Source organism: Saccostrea cucullata, unplaced genomic scaffold (assembly GCF_032062105.1).
Source record: "Saccostrea cucullata isolate Sc308-1 unplaced genomic scaffold, CSIRO_AGI_Scuc_v1 ctg74, whole genome shotgun sequence".
Taxonomy (NCBI): Eukaryota; Metazoa; Mollusca; class Bivalvia; order Ostreida; family Ostreidae; genus Saccostrea; species Saccostrea cuccullata.
In genome coordinates this window covers 834,733-843,354 of record NW_026934212.1, presented here as the reverse complement: position 1 = coordinate 843,354, position 8,622 = coordinate 834,733, and the positions used below count along the sequence as shown (strand labels likewise).

Genomic DNA, 8,622 nt, shown 5'->3' with positions numbered 1-8,622 from the left:
AGTTATTGGAGTTGATTTCTTGATAATTCTTCCAGGCTGTAAATTAGGCAAAGCGATGCGTCAGAAGCTAAGGAGGCCTAATATACTTGTAAATTTAATGCACGTCTGTCTTTGTGTCTGACGCTAATGAGGCCTAATATTCATGTAAATATCATGCAGCTGTCTTTGTGTTTGACGTCAGTGGGCGAGGACTGTTCAAATTTACATGAGAGGGCTAATGAAATTTAAATCTTTTAGTATACATTTTCAAAATCTAAATTTACTATTTTATTTCACAATGAATGTAAATCTAAGGAATCACAGTCTGGTTAGTAGAGTATACCAGGGACATCAACGATAGTTGAAAATGTGGGATAATTTATGCATAACGGGCTTCGCAGGAAATTAGCCAACGTTTCCAACTATCGTTGATACCCTGGCATACTCTACTAACTAGACAGTGATTCCTTACTTAGATATCATTTATAAAGCTTTTAAATTAAGATCAAAATTATAAAATTTGCTTTCATTTTTATGGTATTTTCACCCTTTGCGTCACCTACAGGAAGAAGGTAATAACTCTCTCAATGAAAATGAATTTATTGGAAATTGAAAGTTGTAAGCATAAAAATCAAATCTTATGTGTGCACAGTCCATTCGTTAAATGTGTATTTCTCATATATAAAGTGCATATTGAAGTTAATCATAGACTGTTCATATGCAGTCCAGAAGACATCCAATGTTGCAACACTTCATCGAAATCGGGCAGTCGCTATCTGATGTACAGCGGGCCAAGCAAATAGTCCGACTGGATCTCGCCCCACGTGTTCGATCGAATGGACAGCTTCTTGGGTAGTTGCGTATTATAAAACCATCTGCTGGTGTGAAAAAGTATAAGTACATGTATGCAGATTATTTCAATTTACATAGATCTTTATACTACCTGATTTTATCAAAAACATGCATCAATTTTTAAAAACTATTTATCAAAAGCATGCAGCATTTTTTTTAAAATCACAAACCAACTTGAAATAATACTTTTGACTTCTTGTTATTGAAAAAAAAATAAAATTCCACAGGGATCAAGTTCCTATCAGATAGGATATTTTGTAGATGAATTCAATTTAAAAACAAAAACCTAAAAACTGGTATTAAAAATACAACCCAATGATAAATACCCGGTAGGCCTAATATTTGTTAACAAGAACTTTATAAAGACCACTGAATTTACAGAATTGACGAAATACTAATTCTAAGTGAGGTGTTGAAATTCTTTTCTTGTTACATCAACTTATTTGTCTGTAGTCTGTCTCAATTTAAAGATTTATCTTTTTTAGAGCATGCTCTTAGAATAAGTTGGGAGATGTTGAAGTTGGAGAATATTACTACTAGTATATAAATATTAATTGACGATAGAAAGACTGAATCTTCTCGTTTTTCATAAAGTTGTTAATTGGCCATATTGCCCACAGTCAGTAGAAAAATCCAAGCATGAAATGGGTGTAGCACACGCTGTGACGTATAGTATTTAACATAAAATTCTATAAAATCCCCTAAACATCAGTTTAATAAAAGAAATGAATTTTACCAAAAGAATGAAATGTAAATTGAATTTGAATTAAATTATTTTATGAAATTTTTGCTTCAGATGATCTTACCACATGTGCTGAGTAATCCTAACAACAACACGGCGATTAGAACTTTAACCATCCTGAATCAATGCACCTCACCTTGTCATAACATAAGAACAGATTAGTTCGCTTTATGTCTCATAGATATGGAAAAACCTTGGTGATTAATTTGACAAATGGTACAATTGGAATTTCTTTTTTCCTGCTGTTTTGTTGACCTGTGAGTTTCTAGAAATTCCGACTCAAAAGCTATATCTTACAAATATTGATTTATATATTTTTTTATCATTTTTAGCAGAATTAAAAAAAATCTGCATGGGTAATGAAGTTATTTTTTCTAAAGATGAAATTTACGGATTTTTTCACTTACAATTGTTTTTATTTTCATTTTTTTATTTTTAATTTCATTTAACTTTATAAACAATGACTTTCACAAAAAATACTCTTTAGTAATTGCAAGAGTGACATCATGTCCATAGAAAACAGAGAAGTGTATGTCCAAAGTTGTTTTCAATATTTTCTTGAAATGTCATGATTAAAGCATTTAGGAGAAATTCATCGTTTCTGGATTATACTGAGAAGACTTCATTGAATACTTATTATGATAAAGACTGACAATGAACAGTTTGGAGCAATAACTTTTTTTCTTTTAAAATTGTTGTAATTTCCCTATTTATTTACAGCGCATTATAAGGATCAATGAACTTTGCCCTAGTAGTTTTTCATCAGTTCAAAAGCGTAAAGAAGGATCCATCACTCTAATTAAAGAATTTCAATTCAACAAATGATGCATTTTCCTTTTACAAGTATTTTTGCTGAAAATTTGTCAATTACAGAAAAACAAACATATCAGATTATCTAACATTAAACATGCCAAGATGATTAGTTTAATGTCGTCAATGAAGAAACATTGGGAATCAAAAGGGACAAGAGGGGGAACATAAACATAGGAGTCAGAAGATTTTATCGTGAAAAAAAAAAATCGGAAAAAATGTTCCCACCTTCAATTAATGAAACGTTTTTAGGGTGGGAATTTTCTTTCTGGATTTTTCCAGACTCCTCATGTGACATAAACAACTTGCTAATGTTTCAGAGCATAAAATGGAAAGATTTTCGACAGAACCGACTGATACAATTTAAAAGACTCCTTTAAAAAAGTTGAAATGAAAAAATTGATTATATATTTTTATCGTAACAGGTACGTTAAAAATCCGGGTTTTCATAAGATGAAAAATAAAAAGCTTTATTCTCGATTTCAAATCCACTCAACCAAATCGTATTTAATTAAATTAATACCCCCCCCTCCTCATTTTAATTTATATTAAATCTATAATTTTTGTTCAGCAATTATTGAACAAAATCAACCCCTTTTTTGTTGTTATTTGCAGTTTTCCTAACCCTCATTTTTTTCTCTTGATATTATTTTGGCATTATCTTATGAGGTAAAATTTCGACTTTTTATAAGACCTTTCTGAGAACTTCAAAGAATCTTGAAGCACATTGAGACGTATAAAATAGAAATTGTTGCATGAAAAGATTTAATTTTCAAGCTTCATTTTGAGACTTTTTGAATCATATTATAAATTAAAGAGTTATCCTTCCTGGTGGAGTACCTTAACCTTCATCACATAATGATGACCCTGATTACCAAACACAGACTTCCTGTGTAATGCTACGTATACACAGATTTTTGACATCTTGGGTATTGGGGGTCTCCAGGTAAATAACACCACTAGTACTTCGACCACTCCCCCTCCTCAGGTAACCGTACGGTAAAAAAATTGGGACTTTAAAGAAAGAGGCGCAACTCTTTACTATAACAACCAGCCTATTTCCTAAAAATTGAAGAAAAAATGGCATAATATATAGGGGACCCAAGAGGTTCATTTGTATTGGCTACTTTGAATCCAGAGTTTCTTAAACTTTGTGGCACATGTGATACATGGTTATCACATAGGACTATAGTTAATGCTGAGTTTGTGGCACGAAACTATAGTTTTGTTCAGATGCTTTGATTATTAGTACTAGTAATATATACATTCAGTTTATCTCGAAGAGGGTCGAGAATATTTGCAGGCATTTATTACATCTTACACTTTAATTTGTAAAATATAAACTTTATTCTGTAAAAATTACGCTTAGATATGTTCTTAAATACATTTTTAAAATGATATAGATAAAACTGTAAAATATAAAAATAAACTGTGTTATTGTGTGAAATTTACAGATTAATGTGTATAAAGATTATATTTAAATGTATTTTTTACAGATGAAAATGTGGAAAATTAAAATTTAGCAAGTATTCAAATGGCACTAATGGACTTTCGCGAGGAATGCTGACTTTTACAGTTGACGGTGGTTTACTTTTACACTAGGACAAAGTACGGGGGCTCTTCAACGATTTAAATATTTAGTTAAACATTTAAAATTTTAAACGAAAATAACGGGTTAGTTCAATGCACAAATGAGTTGCCCTTGAAGAAAACAACAACTACCCTACCTTTAATTTAACTCCCGGCCTTCACATGCAAGTGCCCCAAACACCATGCCACTAGAAATGTTTTCTTATCTTTTATCATTTCTGTATCTCCGTACACGACACAGGTTAAAATGTCAAAGAAGTAAACCGTCAGCTTCTCGCAAAAGTCCAATATGCTTTCAATAGCTGGATAAACAGAAACAAGAGGCCCAGGGGCAACATCGCTCACCTGAGCAACTGGCTATGTAAAACCTAGAAGGCAAAAATTCAGTTAAGTATGGAAAAGTTTAAATATAAAAGTGGGTTCAATGGAGGAGGGGGGGGGGTATTTGAACAAACTTCAATCTATACCTCCTACGGATACTTTTAAATAAATATGATACATAATGGCTTTGCTGCATGTTTATTTGATGCAAATTTTCATTGATATAGCCTTTATAGTCCTTAGTATAACTATGATCCACTTTTATGGCTCCTCTTTTCTCCTGGTTTGTCATGATTTGAACAAATTTGAATCTACACTTCCCGGGGATGCTTCCATATAAATATGAACAATCACAGCTTTGCTGTTCTTGAGAAGATTTTTTAAATATATTTCCTATGTATTCCTATGTTAAACTTTGATACCCGATTGTGGCCCCACCCTACCTCTGGGGGTCATGATTGAATAAACTTGAATCTACACTACCTGAGGATGCTTCCATAAACTATGACCAATCATGGCTTTGCTGTTCTTGAGAAGAAGAATTTTAAAGATTTTCCCCATGTATTCCTATGTTTAACTTTGATCCCCCATTATGGCCCCATCCTTCATCCTGGGGTCATGATTAGTACAAACTTGAATCTACACTACCAGAGGATGATTCAACATGAGTTTCATTGTTCATGGCCCAGTAGTTCTTGAGAAGAAGAATTTTAAAGGTTTTCCCCATGTATTCCTATGTTAAACTTTGACCCCCATCATGGCCCCAACCTACCCCTGGGGGTCATGATTTGAACAGATTTGAATCTACACTACGCGGGGAGGCTTCCACATGAGTTTCATCTTTCCTGACCAAGTGGTTCTTGAGAAGAAGAATTTTAAAAATTTCCCTTTGTATTTCTGTGTTAAACTTTGATCCCCAATTGTGGCCCCACCCTACCCCTGGGGATCATGATTTGAACAAACGTGAATCTATACTACCTAAGGATGCTTCCACATGAGTTTCATGTTTCCAGACCGAGTGGTTCTTAATAAGTTTATTTTTAAAAGATGCCATTAATTTTTCACTAATTCATCATTATTCCCCCTTAGAAGAGGGCGTGGTCCTTCGTTTGAATAAATTTGAATCCTCTTCACACAAGAATACTTTGTGGCAAGTTTGGTTATTTAAAAGAAGATGAAAATGTGAAAAGTTTACGACGAGACAACGACAAATGACGACAACAGACAACGGACAAATTTTGATCAGAAAAGCTCACTTGAGCTTGTTTATAGTCGGTCTATATTATACGTGTCTATAAATCATCGACATGTATAATAAAGACCGACTTGTAATGAAGTCGAATAAAACTCATTTCAAATGAGTTTCCTTCAAAAAAATGGAAATAATACATTCACTATAGTGATTGAAACGATGTATTATAATTTTATTTATAGTAAATGCTCAAAACTAAGGTATTATAGAGCAGTGAATCCAACAAGGGTCAGGCCGTCTTTAATTTACGGTTAAACTACACCGACTCTCCACACAATGTCCCACGAAAGTTCGAGGAATTTATCGTACTATTCCGGCATTTGGGAAACAATGTTTTTAATAATTTTAAACAGAATTTAAAATACATTTACATGTAAACATTATATTTCTCAGAAATGACAGTTTTGAAGAAAATTGTCAGCTCTAAATGTTCATATAAAATTATTTTTGTTTGTAAGAGACGGTTTCACAGTTGCATATTAGGAAAGGGCTCTTAATTATGCATTAAATATCATTTATAAAGTTTTAATGAGAATCAAAATGATTAAATTTGCTTTCTTTTATATGGTATTTTTGCCCTTTCCGTCCCCATAGGAAGACATTAATAACTCTCTCAATGAAAATTAATTTATTGTTAATTAAAAGATGTGAGCATAAAAATCAAATCTTATGAGTGTACAGTATATTCGTAAGAATTCATTTCTCTCATACATAGTGCATAAAGTTAATCCCAGACTGCTGCAGCGCATTCCCGAAGACAACCAAAGTTGCAGCACTTCTCCCAGATCAAGCAGTCCGTATCAAATGTACAGCGGGCCAAGCAAATGCTTCGACTGGACCTCACCCCACGTGTTCGATGAGCAGGGCATCTTCCAGGGTGGTTCGATATTAAAAAAAACATCTGCTGGTGTGAAAAAGTATAGGAGCATCCAGATTATTTTTACACATATTTTTATACCATCTGATTTTATCAAAACCAGTATTTGTTTTCAATCACAAACCAACTTGAATAATACTTTTGACATTTTATTTATAAAATAAGATTTTACAGGGATTAAGTGCCTATCAGTTAGATAGATCATTTTGTAGTTGAATTCAGTTTATTAAAAAATCTAACAACTGATATTAAAAAGACCACTGAATTTACAGAATTGACGAAATACTGATTTTAAGTGAGGTTGTTGAATTTCTTCTTTCATCAACTTATAATAAAATTTAAATTGAATTTGAATTGAATTATTTTAAGAAACTTGCTGCTGATAATCTTATCACATGTGCAGAATAATCCAACTAACAACAAGGCGATTAGAACTTTAACCATTTTGAACCAATGCACCTTTCCTTTAGTTATCAAAACATAAAAACAGATTAGTTTGCTTTATGTCTTATAGATTTGTAAAAACATTGGTAATTATTTTGACAAATTGTACAATTGGAATTTCTTTTTTCCTGCTGTTTTGTTGACCTGTGAGTTTCTAGAAATTCCGACTCAAAAGCCATTTCTTACAAATATTCATCTTTTTTTTTTCATTTATAGCAGAGTTTTTTTAATCTTCATGGTTAATGAGGTTTTACTTTAATTTTTTTCATTTATTTTTAATTTCATTTTAGAAACAATATCTTTCACAAAAACAATCTAGGCCTATAGTAATTCCAAGAGTGTCATGACCATAGAAAACGGGGAAGTGTATGTCAGAAGTAGTTTTCAAGATAATGTTTTCTTGTCATAGCAATATAAGCATTTAGGAGAACTTCAACGTTCCTGGATGATAATGAGGACACTGCATTATGATAAAAATGATTAGTTAACAATGAACAATTTTGGGGCAATAACTTTTTTCTTTTAAAATTGTAGTAATTTCACTATTTATTTATAGCGCATTATAACCATCAACGAACTTTGCCTTAGTAGTTTTTCATCACTTGATAAGCGTAGTGCAGGATCCATCACTCTAATAAAAGAATTTATGCCAACCAAGTATTAATGAATTATATCCAGCCAGAGTCCGAGCTTGTTTTGCGAAAATTAGACACAATACCCATGTTGCGTGAAAAGGTCATTTTTTCACAAAAGTATATATCTCATAATATTGAATATCATATAATAGGCATTTAGAAAAATACATCATATGATATGATTGAATAAATGACATAGATTCGCAAAGGTGGGGATAAATATGTTGCCATGATAAGCGTACTGCAGGATCCATCACTCTAATAAAAGAATTTAAATACAACACATTATGCATTTTCCTTTTACAAGTATTTTTGCTGGAAATTCCTCAATGACGTACAAAAAAGAATCAGATTATTTAACATTATACATGCCAAGATGGATTAATATAATGTCTCAATAATGAAACATAGGGAATCGAAAGGGACAATGGGGGAACATACACAACATCACATGCATGCAATATGTTTCAGAGCATAACATCGAAGGTTTTTCGACACACAACTGATTTCAACTGATACAAATTAAAAGACTCCTTAAAAAAATGTGAAATGAGAAATAAATTTTATATTTTTATCGTGATGGGTCCGTAATAAAATCCATGGTTTTATTAGATAAAAGTTTTACTTTCGAAGTAAAGAGAAATAAAATTGGGAAATTTTCCTCTTAAAAAAAACAGGAAAGCTTGATGTAAGCAATGTCAACTGTGAATACTTTAAAGTAATCAGTATGTATAAATATGACTAATCATGACTTTGCTGCTCATGATAAGAATTTTTAGAGGTTTTTAATTTTTTTCCCCATTGTATTCCTATGTAAAACTTAAAGCATTCAAAGTATCCCCCTTACCCCTAGGGGTCATGATATGAACAAAACGTACACTAGCTGAGGATGCTTCCATACAAATATGATTAATCAGTCTTTGCTGTTTGTGATAAGAGGTACTTGTATTTAAAAAAAAATCTGTATATTGCTATGTTAAACTTTGATAGCCCATAGTGGCCTCATCAAACCCTCCCCCTTTCATGGGGTCATGAGTTTTACAGATTTTAATATACTCTACCCCAGTAAGCTTTCACAAATTTTTCTCTATTTTTTGCCCAGGGGATTGTGAGGTTTTAA

General features: G+C 32.2%; 1 long non-coding RNA gene across 1 annotated transcript; it reads right to left on the bottom strand.

The window, feature by feature from the left end:
* Positions 1-563: 563 nt before the first annotated feature.
* LOC134240201 (uncharacterized) lies at positions 564-1,706 on the bottom strand. Its single transcript, XR_009986389.1, has 2 exons — positions 1,638-1,706; positions 564-857 (listed from the first exon to the last, which is right to left on the bottom strand). It is a non-coding gene; the product is annotated as an uncharacterized LOC134240201 (long non-coding RNA).
* Positions 1,707-8,622: the final 6,916 nt, after the last annotated feature.